The following is a 19,667-nucleotide window of genomic DNA, read 5'->3' on the forward strand; positions in this document are numbered from 1 at the left end:
TCTGCGCAAGCTTCAGTACAGCTATTATGTCGTGCGGAATGGCGTTGCTCACTTGAGCCCGGTGGTTTTGTCCAAGTCCTTTTTTTTTTTCACTTATTGGAGTGTTTGTTCAAGGCTTGGCACATGCATCGCTTCAAACTTCATCTGAGATAGCACAAGGCATCCAGTGACAAAAACCGTGAGTGCAGAGCGTTTGATATTGTGCATGTTCACGCTACTGTATCCGACACGCTGAGTCCCGCCGTGATGATGAATGCGTAGCAAGAAACGCGGCGTTATGTTCGTTCGCTCTCCATGACACAGGCTCTGAGTGCACTTGAGGCAGCAAAATAAACAGGTTGAAATGCTTGATAAATGATAATATGGAACAATGCAGTTTTGTCTGATAACCATTGGATACGAGTGCGTGGTTGCACACAGAATTGCGAAGGCTTCAATGATTCTGTGAGGTTTCGTATATATTTCTACACTGGAACTGTGCGTTGGCCATCTGCTTTCCATCCATCAAAACATATTTTTTTTTATTGGTGTGTACTCGGTGCACAATTGTATACGATTAGAAGCGAAATAGCTTGGTACTTCTCTGCCGCTGTAATTCCTCCAATTCCCTCGCGTTCTTAAAAGTAACGTATAGAAGTAATTGCGGTCACTAAGAGCCTACCCAAGTAACACAGAACGTAGCGTAAACGTTGCCTGATTGTAACAAATGTCAGGCAACGTTAAACAGCCGACCTCAACGTTGAATGTACGTTGCCAGCTGTACGTTCAAGTGATGTCATAAATAAATGTCACAGCAACGTCCTGACACCCACGTTGTGTCAACGTTGCGTGTAAACATCAATTTAACGTGTAAATGGTATCAATGTAGCAACGTTACAAAACAGCACGTTCCCAGAACGTTGCCGGATGTCACCAATATTGACATTAATGTGATGCCAGGCTGCTGTGGCATTTCGCATGTATACGTTCATGCAACTATAAGATATTGTAATTTTCAACTGAACATTCATCTTTATCATACAGTGAGGTATGGAGATGTATAGTGATTATGCAGTAATTAATATCTTCTAAGGAACACCATGTTAAATTATGTTTATTATGCTTCTCCACAGATAAGATCTGCTACAAATTATATCAAATGGCAGAAGCATTCACATGGAAAAAATGCTAATTGTTGCAACGGTTCACCTATAGTAGACAAAGTTACGCATAAAAGTATTCCCTTCTTCCACACCAAATGCACAAGACTTTGTGACTGCTTGCACGCCACATGCCCCTAAAAGTGGAAACATTAAGCAAGGGCCATCATGAATAGGCACAAGCCCCATGATACGAGCTGCATAAAAATGACGAACACATGCACACTGCACAGTGGATACACACAGATCATATCTACTTGTCCATATAAAAAACAGTGCATTTTTTTCAGTTCAAGTATAGTTTACATCATAGAAACGGCACTAGAGCAAAGGACTATAAGCCACCAATAGGGCTGCAAACACACCGTACACCAGCGCACATTTGTTTCACACACCACACAGGACACATGCACGCAGCAGACATGTTTTTTTTAGGAGGAATCTTCGCGAGCCGCACGATAAACACAGAAGGTACGGACGACAGGAGTAAAACCCGCGCACATTCAACACACCGACACGAAAGGAAATGCGGACGATACGGGTGTAACCTGCGCCACACGAGCTATCAACCCTCGTGGATTTGATCCTTTCCACCTGAAACAGTTACAACGCACACGAAAACATCGAACACTGCACATCTGTACCTCCGATATCGTGTCAACAATTCCTGAGGCAACAATTCATGTTCACGACATCAGAAAGTTATCTAAAACTAAGTGACGGCGTAGGAAAAGTAGGCAGCATCGCTAAACGTCATGGATTGGCTTCGAGACAGCTTCGAGACAGCCCAAACCGTTCAAATCAAGCCACAGCGACGGCTTGATAAGGATAACCAAAGCTGATCTCGAAGGCCATGCTTATGCTGGCTGCAGATGGCGGAAGCAATTCAAAGGTAAAATACGTTTTAGAATTTCTTTCTACGCCAAACTATAGTGTAAAATATAGATTGTTCTACAGTTATTTTGTCTCGCAACATCTATACGTAGTTGTGTGTAACCCGGCACAAAATTTTAGTATGCGAGTGTACTGGTTAATATTTTTCTCATCACAGAGGCCACAACATTCTCACAAGTATGCAGGTGGCGCTATTGTTTTTCCTCCGTGTTCTGTGATGGCGGTCGTATGTGCGGGCTGCTACGAGCGTCGCGTTTGCTTGATCGTGTTTTTGTGTTTGCTGTTATGAAGTAGGTCGCAGTTAGCGTGCACAGAAGTGCCTGAAGATACCTTGTGTCACGCTGCAAACTCGCCGTATGCGTGGCGCGCGAGGCAAATGTGGCCCAACGATTTTATGCCGTGGAGTGCGGTTTCTTTGTTCTCGTTCTGGAAAGTTGGGTGGACGTCGCAAAGAATGTGTGTTAGCGCGCCTCAGCTCGTCCACTACGCAGCGGCATGTATGCGGGGAGTAACATCGTCGACGCAACACCGGCAACTTGGAGAGTGCTTCGCGACCGCGTCGTACCATTCAAACGGTAAGTAATCGTGCTGGCTAACTACGCGCGTGTTGTGTGAGCTTCTCGTGTGTGCATAGCGTGCGCGAGCGTATGAAATAGAAGTCCCGCGACAACAGTGATACCTGTGCTGATGCTTGCTGAACGCTGGTTGTCAGCGCTTAGTTACGCAAGTTTATTGCTTCGATGCGAAATTGAAAATCTTGATAAACGTTTTCTTCCGATGAGAAATATAACGTTCGAAAATAATCGTGTTCATCATGTGCGTGCGGCGCGTGAGCTCCCGCTTTTCTCCTGAAGTTGCATAATGACTCATTTGCCTCTTTACCGATTCTTATTGCAATGACGTTTCCTTGCTTACATGGCAAGGAAACTTGTTTCATATCTACTTGTCCAAGGAAACTTGTTTCATATCTACTTGTCCAAGGAAACTTGTTTCCTTGCCATGTTTCCTTGCCTCAACGTTGTAAATAATATCTGCTTACGAAGTTTTCGGTTTACGGCAGCTTTAGAGAAAAAAAATTTAAGCAATCACAGCTTGCTACTAGTCCAACTTACTTTTTAAGACAAGATGTTTTGACATACCTTATACGTAACTAAACATGACAGGGGAAAGTTAAACTGAGTCATGAAAAAAAAATGAATTGTTTTGTAAACAAACATTTCTTTGCTATGTGCTGCTGCGTGTCAATAATTTTACTGTGATCAAAGGGTCCCCATTATCAAGACATTCATCAGTGACTTCTACTTTGTGCTCTGTTGCCACCCTGCAATAATGCAAACATTGTTTTTGTGACTATATTTAGATGCTCCATGCATGTCTAGACAATTTGACAGCTTTATAAAGCTGTGTGCCACTGCTATAAGTTAACACAGAACTTATTTTATAGTGGCGAGGCTGTGACCCATAACAGTGCCTACATAACGGAGGAGCCACCAGACCCCTTGGCTATGCCTGCCGTAGTGCAACGTATAATCTGGATGGTCGGGTCAGGTATGTATGTAGTGTACGTGTTCCAAAAAGTAGCATCTTGGTATCATTTGTGGATAAGTTAATCGACATTAGTCAACACAGCTTACTAAATAGGCCAAATATTTATGCAACTTGCTGTTTATTTGTGTTCATAGCTGTTATGCACACCTTATTGTGTTCTATATAAAAGTAGACCTAACATGTCCTGATGTTAAGTATTTTTTCTTGCATCAATCGCTTGGCTGCAAGTTACATTTTAATTTTGCTTAGTACACACTATTTATTACTTTTCATTTTCGTTTTCTTGTTTTGAAACTGTTTCCTATACTGTAGGATTTTATTTCCGAATTTTTAGTGTTTACACTCTTGTGCAGCTTCTGCGCATATAAGAATTCAAAGTGTAATGGGCCAGATATGTCATAGGTGTAAGCACACAGTGTGCTTACCATTGTTTAACATTCATATTCACGGTTATTTCTGTCTTATTCCAAGAATAACTGCCACTGGAAAATACACATTTGATGAGCTCAAACTTCTTGAAATGATACATTAAGGCCAGTATTCACTGTGCTGCAGTTACTACAGTTCTGAAGTGTTTTCTAGTAAGCCTGCTTTTTTCTCTCCCATTTTTTAATATTCTTGGCAAGCTATCCCTATTCATGCAAGTAGGCATTGTAGGAGTTGCGAATCTATGTCCAGTTACATTATTTTTCTCTTTTTTTCAAGTCAATACAGCATAGAACACATAGCTAACTGGTAGGTAGTTCATTGTATTGATGCTCTATTATTAAAAAAGCACACTATTTCGCACATGTCTGCTTGCTCTTGCCATGTTTGCTGGTTATTGCAATGTTGCTCGTCAAATGAATTTGATTTCAACTACACCATACAGAACAGTCTTATTGGCTTTAGTGTAATTTTAATAGTGACAATCAACCAACAAGCCCTAATTCTACAGCTGTCAAGAAGTATTTCTAATACTTTGGGGTCCCTTTCCATATTTTCTGTTTCATCCTGTGTATTTGGTCAGCACAGTGGGCATTCGGTCTATTCATTCTGCTTGGCGCTGCTCAGGTCAGAATATGTTCAACCTGCAAGTCCAAATTATAATATGTGTACGACTTCATTTACTGGCTGGATGAATTGAAAGAGCATTATATCTGATTCTAAGAGTATTTTTGTCAAAAATACCAGTGTCTAGAATAAGCATCATATGCACTGCAACTCTTAGTTTTAAGTTAGGTAGGCAAATATCTATAGGTATCTATACTTGTGCATATACTTTCTACATATTGGCTAGTGTTTTAGCTACACGAAACGGTCTATGTTGTCACTACTCTCAAGTCAAATTTATGGTTGATGCGCCACTTGTTTTTGTTGTGCACTTACACTTCTGTGGTGTCATAAGCACTGTAGATGCCTGACAGCTGAAGTATTGCACCAGTAGACAGTTTTAGTTTAGCGTACGCTATGTCATTGCGTACGATATAAAATAGTGGGTCATCACTGCGCATGTGCAGAACGCTATCCGACCTCTAGCGTATGCATGCTATTTCTCAGATTTAGCATTACCGTCTGTGCGTGGTTTGCGTAGTTTACGTTAAACATGGCGGTGGTCCCCGCTGCCCACTTCGAATTGCATTTGGCGTGGCTTTTGCAGAATTCGCTTCGTTCGTAGAAAATGACTGTGTAAGCAACTTTCGCTTACCGTCAGGCCGCTTTGACAACAGTGTAATATGGTTAACCTTGTGGAGTTTTCGAGATCACTTCTCATTTCGAACGACACGAAGCCTAACGAGGGAAACCGACATATATCAGCGCCACCTGTCAGTGAAGTCGAGAGATAGGTGCGACGATGGCATATGGCCTCTGAGATCGGAAGATCTCGCAGGCCAACTAAAACTAATAAATGTGTGCTGTTTAGCGTACGCTGTACTATAGCGTATAGGCGTACGCTATTAGTTGCGTATGCTATACTAAAACTGTCTAGTGTTGAAGCTAACTGGCACTTACTATTGCTACAGTATGCCAACAGATACCTATCACCGTATTTGTGCATTTTCTAAGAACCAGCCGTGTTTGCTAGGTGAAATTTGTAGTGTACGTATGAGTTTGCCGGTCAGTTCATGTAACTTTTCAGGATAGAATTTACATGGGGAGGAAAAGGGTACCATACAACATGACTGCTGCTAACTGACCATTTATTTTGATGGAAGGATTAAAAATAGCAACACTGGATGTGTGCTTATGTTGTGCACAATTTCGTTCAGAGGGAAGGCGTAAGTTGTAATATAAAGGCATAAAATCACAATAAATGATATTTGTGTAAAAAGGAAAGTAAATATGGGCGCAGACTAACTTCAATCACTTGTCATCTAGAAAGGACGCCTTTTATGTCATGAATTGATCATGGGGTCTGGCTCGCATGTCTTGTTTATGTGGTATGCCTCACTGATCTCGTGTCAATTTTTCACCGTAGGTGAAAACAGATGATCTTAATTCAGCCTGAAGTCCTATCGCGGCAATGCACGGCCAAACTGGATGAGCAAGCTGGTCTCTTGAGTGAAATATGGGAACTTATTTGGCACATTTAGTTACCGGCCAGTCTGCTCTGTGTACATTTGACCAGTTGTGAAAAAAATACAGTGAGCTGCCTCTCATACACACTAGACAAATTTGGTGGTATCTTTAACCAAGCAAACCTCCCTTGCCTGCTCGCCTTTCTGAATTCACTTGTGAACTGTCGTGCATATCCTGCCTACTTTATTTTTCGCTGGAAATGTGCGTGCATAGCAGTCCACATGAGAATTGAGGCTTGCTGAGGTAAAGATGCAACCCAATTTGTCTTGTGTTCGTCAGGGGTAGCATAGTCTGTTCCTTTGATCATGTATATATTAAGTCAAATGTACATGGGGCAGACTGGCTGGTGCCTCAACATGTGCCCAGGAGAGCACCATAATTCACTCAAGGGAGGAATATGTTCGTGCCACTTGACAATGCACTGACACGACTGGTGCTGCGCGCCAAATTTCGATTGTTCCTCTATGGCAACCAATTGACCATCAAAATCAGTGACGAATACCACATTAAGGAAATGGGACATGTGTCAGTTGTAGAGATACAAGCTATACTTTGGCTACCACTAATTGCTGAGAGGGTGATTAGAGACAGTTTCTAGGAGAGCTCTTCATCTGGTTGGCTGGCACAAACTGTACCTGTTTCTGCACTGCAAAAAGCTGAAAGACTCTACTTGGGCTCACTGAAACTGCTCTTTAAAATAAATTTGAAACAGGGTAAGCTATATAATTTTGTGTGCAGCCCCCACACTAATGCCACTGGACGTACCTGCCATTTCCGGTTACATTTATCGCACGGTTAGACATATTTCTTTTTGCTACCAGCACTTATTGACATAAAACCGATGGCCTATTGCACAAGCAATAAAAGCACATCAAAACGCTTGGAGTAATGTGAAATTTAGGTAGGTTCATGTAAACAAAGCAAATTAATTGCTTTAATAAGAAAGTTGTGCAGACTGGGTAGGAATAGAACCTGGAGTGTGAAAGGAGCACGCTTCCCTTACGCCACGGCAGCTCTTTGGTTCTGGCTGACTTAAGGTGTGCCTAGTGCGTGTCACACTGTGCACGTCACATTGCAGCCATTTGGTTGACTAAAGGTGCTTTCACGTTCCCACACGCAAGCTGTCTTAATGTGTCTCTGCCATCTTTTATTGCAGGTACACCTAGGAAATGTATACATTGGCAACGATAACTGGGGCCTGCTCCAGTGCCATCGCCGGGATTCCCTGTTCTGCAAAAAACTCGCATAACTGATGTGGGGAGCCCTGGCGCTCGGTGTAGGAGTATCACAGGGGCTCCTTGTCGGTGCTTGAAGGACGGCAATGCTGTTGTGAAGCCGACATTGAGCCCCGATAAATTGGAAGCTGTGGGTAGTAAGTATCATTCACATTTTTTCAAGTTTTTGTAATGTTTGTAACAATGCATTTGATGCATATCTTTCGAAATGTGGTACCCCTGAGGAGAAAAAAATCATCTTCTCATGCTTGGTTTTGGCCGAGCGGTTGAATCGAGTGACAAAGTTTTTCGCGTTTAGGTAGCCTAAGAAGAAACAAAAGCAGAATTAACAAACCAGCTTATTTGTGGCTACTCATGAGTTGCATTTCTTTGTTTAAAAGTGCCTGTGAAGTGGCGCTAACCTACTTATCAGGTCCAGAATTTTCGATTAACACCGCTTCCAAAAGCTCGCGTTCTAATTTGGTTTCTTCAAGGCCAGAACTTCCGTATTCGTCATCCGCGGATAGCAACGGCAACTTTTGCAGTGTAGAGCAATATTCAACCCTTCTCCCGATATGCAACACCTGTAGCGTAGTTGTAGCTGGTCGTTCAGGCACTGAATTGCTGTGCAGATGTAGGCAACAACACAAGAGTTAAGACGAGAGACATGCAGCAACTCTTTAAAAAAAAGCTTTATTTTTGCTAGCCCATGTTTATAGCTGCCAGTCACTGCATTGCACATGCGCAATTCGCACCCTTAGGAAGAAAGTAAACTGTCTGACAAGTGTACAGAAGGTGTGCTGATACACACAGAGCCAAGTCGCGAAATCTTTTCAGCCTCAATTATTTTACGTGTTAGTTGATCACCGCTTCTGCTGGAAATGGTACACTGAGCAAACGACGGTTCACAGTCACGCGAACTGCAATGACATTCAAGCCTACTGTCACGCACATTTTTCTTGACATTGTATGAGTGCTCTCTAGCCGGTGATTGATGCAGTGTCCCATTTGACCTATATACTGTTTACCACCAGGGGGATACAATAAACCACATTGCTAACACAGGTGACAAACGGAATTTGGTGTTTTGTTGCATATGTGTGGCGTGCTGTGACATTGCCTTTGATTACACAACTTTAGAATGATATGCAATTTTCTTGATATTGTGAGAGCTTATGAATGTAGGGTATGACGGCCAGTTTTATGTCTGTCAGATGCAGTGACCACATGACCTCTACTCTGAAAAGCGCATGCACCGAGTGGTTGCCATGTGATCACTCCAGTATCTGACCGACTTAAAGTGGCTGTCATACCATACATTCATAAGCTGTCTCACAATATCGTGAAAACTGCAGATCGTTCCAAAGTTAAAGTTGTCTTCTTTGCACCTCAGAAGCTTATAAAGTTGTGTAATCAAAGGAAATGTTTCAGGGCAGCACACAAGTGTAACAAAAAGCACAAAAATCCGTTCGTCACCTATGTTAGCAACATGAATTACTGTACCCCTCTTGTGGTAAACAGTACATAGGCCAAACAGGACGTTGTATCAATGCCCATCTGAGAGAACACTCTATAATGTCAAGAAAAACGTGCATGACAGTTGGCTTGCATGTTGTTGCAGTTCATGTGCCAGTGAACCATTGTTTGCTCGGTTTACTGTTGTCAGCAGTAGCGGTGATCAACTAACACGTGAAATTATTGAAGCTGAAAAGATTGCGCGACTTGGCTCTATGTGTGTCAGCATCTGTACACTTATCAGACAGAGTTGACCTACCTAAGGGTGTGAATTGCGCGTGTGCAATGTGATGAGTGACGGCTATAAACATGGGTCGCTGAAAATAAAGCTTTTTGTTGGAAGTCAGCACACGTCTATTGTCTCGTCTTTTCTGTCGTCAATATCTGTGCTGCAATTCACCAATATGTTGTACCAACAAGTCAAATTTATCACTCACTCATTGGAACTTACTTTCATCACGAATGAAATGTGGTTTTGGTACCGTGGTAGAGCATTCACATCATTTGTTAATTTTTGTTTTCTTCAAAGACTGAACTGGATGTAACAAGCAGCCGTGGCATTGCAAGGAAGCTTTATGTTGAAGGAATATATTGATACTAACGTCTTAACTGCTTAGCGCAATAAAGGAAGTTGTGGGTATTGTTTATTGTGCTTTCCTTGCTCTTGTGTCCAAACTTATAGCTATAATGGTTAGGTTTTACTGAAATTTGCTTTTTGATGTTTTGCATTATTCTCCTGTGTAAAGTCACTATTGTTTGTTTCACAGTTATGCGAAGCTTAAGTTGTTTGTAAGCATTTTTATAGCCTGTTTTCACAGTAAACATGGCTTACTTCAGTGTTTCAGATGGCACTTTATAGTTTGATGTAATGATGTCTCTGCAGGTTACCGCATTATTGACTTGGAAACCAGTGAGGTCTGGATGCAAGTGAAGCTACCGAGGGAGGCATGTGTGCATCACTTGTGCTGCTGGCCATCCTCTGCAAAAGTGATGGCTGGCAGTCAGTGCTTGGATGACTTTCTGTTACTCTACGCCTTGGGCTGTGTTGACTACTTCACACTTGCTGCCATGTCTGCAAGCTTAGGCAAAAAGACCGGCTGGATGCTTGGCAGGAGATAGTATCCAACCGCAGTGTTACTGTGTTGTGTTGTACATTACAAAGTGATGGAGGACAGTATTTGTGCTGTTATTAAGAAGTATAAATTGTGTTCTGCCATTGAAATAAGGGAACTCGACACAAAGCAAAAGATTTCGAAGTCTGACCTACATGGGAAAGCAAAATATATTGTGTTGTAGTTGTAGCTGTTAGTAGAGTCTTAATATGCGATAGAAGACCTTGATGTTTCATAGAAAATATATTTAAGTGTGTTATCAGTGTTTAAGTTACTGTTATGTGTCATTTGTTTGCCAGGATGATGTAAGCAGACAGTAAATAAATGCATGGTTTGAGATTATAACCAGGTTTGTCTATGGCATTCACTATTATTTAAGGTGGACCAATGCATATTCATGGGTGCATATTCAACCACCACATTCCTCCTGCACAAACAATTCCTACATACTAGCGTTTGGTCTTAGCAGCTGATGTTGGCTATTATACAATTTCTTGAAAGCACATGCAGCTACCGACACATGATTTTTAGAGCAGTAAGTCGGAAGCAAAGACTGATTTTTTCTGTGGTCTAAGCTTAAATGATATGTTTAAGGAAATGAACATTTGTGGAATATATTTACTTTCCTGCTGCGAGAACCTTTATACGAGAACCTCTGCACATTGGACGTGCATGCTGCTTCTCTTGCTGTTATAGCCAAAATGAAAAATTGTTCTTATGAACCACTTCGCAGCTTTGCATTGTGCACTTTTACTTGCAGTTAGCATTTATATGCTGTGCTATGGACAACAGCAAGACAAGTCAGGCAAACCACCATGTGAAACACTTTAAAGATTCTGGCTTAGGGCGCGTTGGTACTATATATAGTGCAAGACAGATGAGCTGCCCGTACAGCAGCGCTGTCAGCATTACACGGCTGACAGCACCGCAAACCCTTAAATTTATATTTGTTTGACAGATAATGCATTCTAGTAGGTTTCATGTCGTATATGCATGAAAATGTAAACAAGAACTGGTGAAAACAGCATTATTTTACGTGTATAGTGTACCTTACCACAAGGTAAAGTACACAGATATCTTGGTAAACTACACAAGATATATACGTAATAAACGCTGTTTTTCACTAATTCTTGTTTCACATTTTCATGCATATGCAACATGAAAACTACTAGAGTAAATAATCTGTCAAGCAAATATAAATTTAAGGGTTTGCGGTGCTGTCAGCCGTGTCATGCTGACAGCACTGCTGTTATGCATGTCTACAAATATTCTGCAATGTCAGTTGAGTGTTGCTTGAACGTCACATACGTACGTTGCCTGAAAGCTCAAGTGACAAAGGCAACATCTACATTACGTTGCCAGGAAGTTCTGTTAACGTTATGTTAACGTCGTGAATGTGCTGCTCAACGCTGCCACAACGTTACGACCCTGCGTTGTGTGGCGATCAAAAAAGAGGACATTAGCAGCATGTAGGCAACGTTATACGCCGACATTTGTGCACATTCAGAGAACGTTATGGCAACATTTTGCGTTACTTGGGTAATTATGTTCACCTTATTACACAGTCCAGTCGTATAGTTTAATGATGCGCTGTGACGTCATCTGAGGTGAGGCTTACTCAGAAAAAAGGAAAAAAAACTGCTCGCCTTAAACATTCGCGCCACGAAGCTTAAGTTTTGTACATACATTCCTTCTACTTCGGGGTGTGGTGTCATACTTTTTCTTTCTTTTTTTTCTTGACAGAAATTGCACCCACGACATACAGATGGTGACGGTTATAACATGCCACCTCGAAAGTGTAGCCTGGGTAAAACGCGTCGTGAGGAACAACAAATTATGGATTGAAGGATAAAGAAAAAGAGTGGAAATAACTCATATATTCGAATGATGTTGGGTGTACTCAAGGTAACTTTTCTTGTATAATCATTGATAGTTATGTGTCAAAGCGAAAATTCGAGACGCTGGACGTTCCATCAGTGGCATTTGATACTGAGCACGCGAAGCCGCACGCCGGCCTTTGCGGCCAGACGCATGTAGACAGAAGTGGCGAGAATATCTCGTGAGCAGCTCTCAGCCATTTTATTATTTTCTTGTAAACGGCTGTCTCAGCTTACATATTGCGCCCACCTTTAGAAGCAGCGTAAACCAAGATGCTGGGTGGTACACCAGCGCGATTTGAGTGCCTCAGAACTTGGCTTTAGAAAAGGTGCCCACAAATGTGGACACATATATAGCGAACTAGAAGATTGGCGAGAACGCTCACAGCTATAATTTGTATTTCTAACAGCAGCCGCTTGAGCTGAGATATGGCGCCCTCCTTTCCGGGCTGAGAAAGTCGCACGATTTTAATGCCTCACAACTTTTCGCTCAGGACTCAGTACTTGGCTTTACAAACCAGTGTCTACAAATGTGGAAACTGGTAGCCTAGAACCTAGAGGAGTACTGACACTAAATTTCAAATTCAAATTACTTCTGAGGCCGACTTCTGTGGGCAACACAAATAAAATATCAATAGCGTGCGCAGCATGGAGGACATTTAAATTCAATTTTAAGTTACGTGCGGCTAGACAGCAATGTGCCGCAACGGGCCACATTGGAACGCCTTCCGTTTCGTGTGTTTCCCACCTAAAACATATAAAATCATGCAGAAACTCGTCCAGGAGTTGTCTAAGTATGCGTAAGCATTGTGCTACTTGCTCATCCCCACGCAGCCCGGTGTCATTATCACTGTTACGACACCTGCTGCGACCAGTACAAACGATAGCGCTGCGGTGACGCAAACTGGTGCTGGCGGCGGCGCAAGGTACAGCGGTGAGCACTGTTAGGGTGAACACGCGAGCGCGTGGCCGACGGCACTGTCAGCGCCCCGTTACGGTCATCACTGGAAACATTGCGCATGCGCATCACGCCTTCCGCGAAATAATTGTTCCACCGCGCGCATGACGTCATGAATGCACTTGTTCGTCGTCTGCTAGCCGCATTTTTGTTTTCTAAGCCCATGCATCCTGCATTTTAAGATTTCTTTAAACATCTGTGCTTCAACAGAACACGACAAAAAAACTTGTATATCTATGGGGGCGTGTCTATTCGTTCCCTTCAAAGTTGTTGTGCATGCAACGCCGTATATAAAACAACCAAACATCTTTCGCAGCCGTTCATTCTGTCGCCAGATCGTATTATGGCTAGGGTTCCCGATGATGAACGGCGCTCAATTGTCGATCTTTCCCTGAAAGGTTATTCCCAGCGGTATATTGGCGCTTTAGTTAATAGGCCCCTGAAGACTGTGAACAGGATAATTCAAGCCTACAAGTATGAAGGTCGCATTCAGGATGCACCCCGCGCGCCCCGCCCTAAAGCTACCACAGACGATGAAGACGCCCTCATAGTTGCAGCTGCTGTTCGTAACCCTTTCTTGCCAGCCCCAGCAATACGCGAGGACTTGGATTTGGACGTTTCGGACACCACTGTTCGACGTCGCCTGCGTACTGCGGGCCTTCGCAGTCGCGTCGCAGCGCAGAAGCCACTACTAACGGCGGCAAACAAGGACGCACGACGGCAGTTCGCTGAGCTGCACGAAGCATGGACATCAGAAGAGTGGGGTCGCGTCATCTTTTCGGATGAGTCGACGTTTTCGACGCGACAAGACCAAAGATTGCGTGTTTGGAGACTACCAGGCACACGGTGAGGCAAACTTCCTGCTTTGAAAAGCAATTGTTTTAGTTAACGTCACAATGCCACGCAGGAACGACCCGGACAACGTGCAAGGTGTTTGTGCCAGTGGGAGATCGAGTGTGAACGTGTGGGGTGCTGTTTCAAGATATGGTTTAGGGCCCCTGCAACGTATACGTGGACACTTATCGTCGGAACAATACTGCAACATTTTGAACAATGTGCTGCTCCCATATGCGAGCAGTTTATTCCCAGACGGTGATTACCTGTTCCAACAGGACCGGTCACCGATACACACGGCGCGGGCTGTCAAGGAGTTCCAGGCGGAGCAGCACATGCAGCTACTGGAATGGCCTCCGAAAGGAGCGGACCTGAATGTGATAGAAACCGTGTGGGGCCGTCTGAAAGCTTCTTTGGCAAGGAAGCCCCTTTATTCCGCGACTTCGGACCAGTTGTGGGCGCAAGTCAGCAACGAGTGGGAAAGGCTGAAAGCCGATCGGGAATATGTTCGATCACTTTACGACTCGTTACCGTCCAGAATAGCTGCAGTCGTTGCTGTAAGTGGTTACATGACTCGCTATTAGATTTGCTCATGTTTTTATATTTGTTCTCATGGTCTTGTTAAACTTGAATTGCAAAAGTGCAATTTTCTTGAATAAAAAGTTTAATAATTATCCCTCTTACACTCACTTTTTTCCTTCACGCGCCAATCTTCAATCCAGATGGACCTTGAAATGCAGAAGGTATCAGCTCAGCGAACAAAAAATGCGGCTAGCAGACGACGAACAAGCGTATCGATGACGTGATGCGCGCGGTGGAAAGAGTGTTTCGCAAAGCACATGCTGCGCATGTGTAATGTTTCCAACGATGGCTGTTACGCGGCGCTGATAGTGCCGTCGGCCACGCGCTCGCGTGTTCACCCTAACAGTGCTCACCGCTGTACATTGATAACGCAAGCATAGTACTGCAGGTGGGGGCGCCAGGTGCGCTTATGACGTTCCAAGCATCATAAGCCGTTATTGCTCTTTAGCTCCTTGTCGATTCGCGTCGAGCCCTTATAAACCGTGATCAAAGGACTCCGGCACGGCACGGACCGAACAAACGTAATCTGGCGCGGCCGCGCGGACCGTATCTTGAAAGCCATCTGTGAGACGGACAGAGTGCCGACTGCTAATAACTCCGCACGCTGTGTTTTCGCCGCTTCGTTCGCGATGAAGCGGCAGGTAGCCCGAAGGTGGTACAGTCGCTTGGTGCTGCAAGCTCTACCTTGAAAGCGATCGTCTTGTGAAGAGGGGGGGGGGGGGGGGGGGGCTGACGGACGCACGGACAGTTTTTCGTTGGGTAAGCTAGCATAGAAATGCTTACGCATTAAAAAAATATTTAAGTATGTTCTTCTCTTGCTGAAATGATGCATTTTATTGTTCAGATGGTTGAATATAACATTCGTCACTCTTGCCTGGTTCTGAGAAAAAAGAAATCCGAATTAGCCTTCGTCTATGGGTTTAGTGAGCTAGATAGCTCAATGTACTACGGGGAAGCCAGCTGTTGCTATAGTCGCGCTAGCATAAACTTGTGTCGCTGCGCAGTTGCTGCAAGGAAAGTAGTCCTCCCGGCAGGGTTGCGACGTGGGATAAGCGGTTGGTTTGAAGATGCCCATGCCTAAAAGTGATCGGCCACATCAAGTATTAGTTGGTCGTTAGCTACTTATTACAAAGAAAAGACAAGATCCAAGTTCTAGTACTCCTTTAATAGCTTCGCTGCAAAATAAATAACATGCTCAACTCCCCCGGAATTTCGTACTGGATGAATAAAAACGGAATCAGGAACTTTATTTGCAATATTCTATAAAATGAAACTGTCAAAGATTGCCGCTATAACGGCGAAGAGTCGTGAAAATAAAAGCGTTCTTCAATAAAATAGTACACCAAAAACCAATTCTCTCTAAGTGAAACAGCAGTGTCTGCTCCAACATCAAGCATGGTATAAAAGCTGGTTTGTAGACCAACATGGGAAGGTGGGACTCTGGAATAAGTGCCGAAGCGTGACGGGCTGAGTCAAGCTCCGTCACTCGCAGTCGTGTAGGACGATTTGAAATTTCAGCTTCCTTTCAAATACTTTTTTCACATGAAAATCGTAACAGTAAACTTGCGTCCACGCGTCGCATTCTGCCTCTTCTCGTGGCAAACAGTACGGAATAGACGGTACGCTTATCTCCGATACATGAACGACCTGCGGCAAATAGCTGCTCACTGCACACCTGTTTTCCCAATCTAATCTTAGACCCCATCTTTGTCCGACGTCCTCGCTCAATATACCGTAAGTCACTCTGCACCACGCGTGCCGATGACGCAGCCGACACGTTACGGTAGCGTTGCAGTACTTGTGCAGTTCGTAGACATCTGATATGACCACACGATAAACGATTTCATTCGCATTTGCACAATGACGCGTGCACGTTTTCTTCAGCGAGAACATGTGCTTCCCCCTGCTTTGCGACACCATAGACGACTGAGCTGCCGGGAGGTATACTGTTTCGTTGTGTACTCTGAGTAAGCGTTCGAGGCACCAGCGAGACTGGGCAGCGAGGACTTCCAAATTTTGAAGGATATCCGTCGCCTCCTTCCGCCTTGGCAGACACACACCCGAATAATGTGCACTTGCAGCCGCCTCAGCCTCTTTTGCCCGATACCTTTCCTCTTCTCTCGAATCCAGCATGCGCTGATGCAGCTGCGAGACTTCGCCGATAGCGTCCGAGAACTTCTCGGTGGCTGCAGCCACGGTGGCGTTCAGAGTCTGGAGGCTAACCGTTAACGCTGCGCTGAATTCCTGCTGCTGGGCGCTTTGGGTTCTGGCAACGTCTGCGAATTCGTTCACTTGGCTCAGTAGCCAGTGCATTCTGTCTTCATTCCAGTTCCTTGCTGGTTCACCGATTCCTCGCCCAGTCGCGGTGACGTCACCGGTAGCGGAGGAGGAGGTGGCGGCTTCACCTCGTACCGAGGACTCAACGAGAATCGCAGATGAGACGTTGTTGGTACCACACCCGACGATGTAGTGGGCGGCTAGCTCAGTGTTAGGAATGTTCTCGCCGCAACGTTTACACGGTAAAGTGTGGAAGACGCACTCTGCTTCGAAGTGTCGCAGTAGCTCCGACAGGGGGCCGACGAAATCGCAGCCGTAGGCGTCGTTCCAGCAGTGAGCCTATAATAGAAAAGAAAAGCAGGTTTTTCTGATAACGAGACTCGCTTTTTTTAATGAGTCTACATGTTCCCATGTATATATGGCTCGTATAACCTCCTAAAACCCGTTGTACAATATCAGTGGCGTAGCCAGCAATTTTGTTCGGGGGGGGGGGGGGGGGGGGCTCAGGTTGCAGCGTGGCCTCCTCCTCAAAGATTTTGTAGAGGGATCAAACACATGCATAATTGCATTGTAATTGCCAATGCCATCGTATATTAGATGCTGCAAACGAATTATTGAACACTATGCAGTGTGAATACAAGTAAAATTGTATTTTTTTCATAAGAAATATTTTCGTACGCCCCCAAAATTGTGGCAGAAATAACTAATAGCAATGCTTCCGCGTTTTTTTTTCTATTTAATAAGTACAGAAAATATCACGCGAATTTTTAGAACTATATCAGTTCGAAACCAGCAAGGCAGTGCATGCAGTTGAGGTGAAAAACGTGAAGGCCATGAAATTAACAAGTTGAGGAAAAATATTTTGATGAATCTATGTCATTCAAGAGCCTTGTTTACACTTTTGTACGTATGCAACATCCAGGGAAAAACCTAAATGACGCTGTCCTTCGTTGTAATTAATTGCGCAGGAGTAGCTGTTACCTGTCGTGTATTGTAATTGCAGCGAAATTATAGTCGCAACAATGAGTACATATAAAATGCGGGAGTTCTGCAAAATATACATTAGAAATGCGAACATAGAATGGAATATACAAATGCGAAGATACAACTTGATAAAGGGCAAAAAAGTGGAAACAAATTTCACTGCGTGTATATACAAAAACTCCCAACAAGATATTTAAATATACGTATAAGTCTCCAATATACGTATCTAAGCAAACGTCACTGTATATAATGCGTCAAACTGGACAAATAAACATGTTGCGCAGTAACAGATAGTAAAATTTACGCATAGCAAGACAGAAGATCCAGGTACGAACAGAACTGATCGCAGAAATTGTGACATGTACTTGGGCCATGCGGTGGTCGCGATAGCACCACATGGGTAGATTAATAGAGGAAGATCCAGAAATCAATACGAAAATGTGTATTTTAACAGCCTGCACAGCGGCAACAATTATTCTGCGCCCAAAATCAAAGAAGGCTATTGCTTTGTTTCAAAAAAGATGTAAAAGCAGGTAGCCAACAAGGAAAGAAAAGGCAAACGAAAGCCACAGATGATGCGGAAAGTTGAACTACCCAATATCCGAGTGTGTTTGTTGGGAAACGCTGCGTCGACCAGGCTTTCAATGAGCAAGGTCGGTCAAAATTGGTTATTGATGTCCTCGTAATTTTCGTATTCACATAAAAATTTTGATTATGATGCTAACTGTTACAATAAATGGCGAACATTTCTGCACTGACAGTGGTCACTAGAAGGGTGACTAGAATTTTCAGCAGTTTGTACACATTTACATAGAACCTCCAGTTGCAATGAGAGAGGACATCTATCCTGCTGCTATAACCTAAAAACACTTCATCAATGTCGTTGGCATCCTTGTTTAGGTACCTTGCACAAACATTCGATTCCAGCAATATACGTCGTTTCGTCAGCAAGTAAGGAGAAGCGGCTGCAGCGTTTACTTTTGCATCTAGGCTTTCTTTGATAATCTCACCACAAATTTCTATAATTTGGTTTTGTACATCTGGGCTTAAATACAAGGCATTACTGGGGCAACTTTCCAAATGGTTCTTCAGATATGTATCTCCACAATCAGCTCGCATGCGAACAAGCGCTTTGAAAATACCAGTATTTCCAGCCGGGGCATTGCTTAAATTCATAGGACCACTGTCCCTATATATGGCCACGGAGAGCCAGACTTTGTCGCCCGCAAAAAAGAACTGTCTCAATAAAAGGCCGCTAACTTTCTTCTGTTCTCTCTTATTTTACTTTGCCTTCGCTGGTCCTGCTGATCGATCACATTGGGCACGCTTCCTGAAAATGTTTGGAGAAATTTATCAGCTGCCAGCTGATAGTCACGGTGTTTTTTTTGTATTTTCGTGTATGGAAGATAGCGAGCGCCTGCTTCCATTTCTGGAACGGCGTGAAAACGAGGGCTCCAATGCGCGCTTGTTGGCCCAAGTTTATGAGAACTTTAGGCCCATAAGGTTCCAGAATTGAAAATCTAAAGCACGCCTTTGGAAATGTCAGTGCACCTTTCGCGTGAAAAGTTTATGAGAACGTTATACCCACAAAGTTTCGGAATTGAAATCCACGTGCTCCGTAGATTCCAGGGCCGCTGCGAGATGCCGCGACGCGCCCGCTCGCTATCGAAAAGCCCTTGAAACTTTGTGATCGGATGGGGCTCCTGGCGTTATGTGACTCCAGGTGCACAAGCGTTGCCACGAAATCCAGCCCGAGTTCTCAACGTTCGTGCCGAAATGTTGTTTCGAGCGTGAAAAATACATTGTAGACAAAATCCAGAATGATTCCTGGCGTCGGTGGTTGTTTTGGCCGGCGTCGGGAAAATAAATGTCAAAGAGGGGGCTGAAGCCCCATCAGCCCCCCCCCCCCCTGGCTACGCCCCTGTACAATATATATGCACTGACTTCAATTTTTAAATGCAAAGCATTTCTTGTCGGCGGCTCTGTCCGTCGCTCCCGTCGCCACCACAGCACATGCGCGTCCCCTCCCCCTCTCTGTCCTCTCCTACGCTCCCCCTTTCTCTCCTCTAGGAACCCGGAGCGGCGCGCACGACAGGTGGTGCGACTGCTGCATACTCCGCTGGGGGCGCCACGGTAGTTCCGCGGTATGAAAATGACGGAGCGCGCGCGCCTCA

At 44.1% G+C, this 19,667-nt stretch overlaps 1 long non-coding RNA gene across 3 annotated transcripts; it reads left to right on the forward strand.

Moving 5' to 3' along the window:
• Positions 1-679: 679 nt before the first annotated feature.
• LOC125940519 (uncharacterized) lies at positions 680-11,329 on the forward strand. Of its 3 annotated transcripts, XR_007463720.1 has the most exons (4): positions 680-2,608; positions 3,478-3,581; positions 7,297-7,512; positions 9,753-11,329. It is a non-coding gene; the product is annotated as an uncharacterized LOC125940519 (long non-coding RNA). The 3 variants fall into 3 exon arrangements; XR_007463719.1 differs by lacking the exon at positions 680-2,608 and having other exon boundaries at positions 2,627-3,594; XR_007463718.1 differs by lacking the exon at positions 680-2,608 and having other exon boundaries at positions 2,627-3,581; positions 9,753-11,328.
• The last annotated feature ends 8,338 nt before the right edge of the window (positions 11,330-19,667 follow it).

Source organism: Dermacentor silvarum, chromosome 10 (assembly GCF_013339745.2).
Source record: "Dermacentor silvarum isolate Dsil-2018 chromosome 10, BIME_Dsil_1.4, whole genome shotgun sequence".
Lineage (NCBI taxonomy): Eukaryota > Metazoa > Arthropoda > Arachnida > Ixodida > Ixodidae > Dermacentor > Dermacentor silvarum.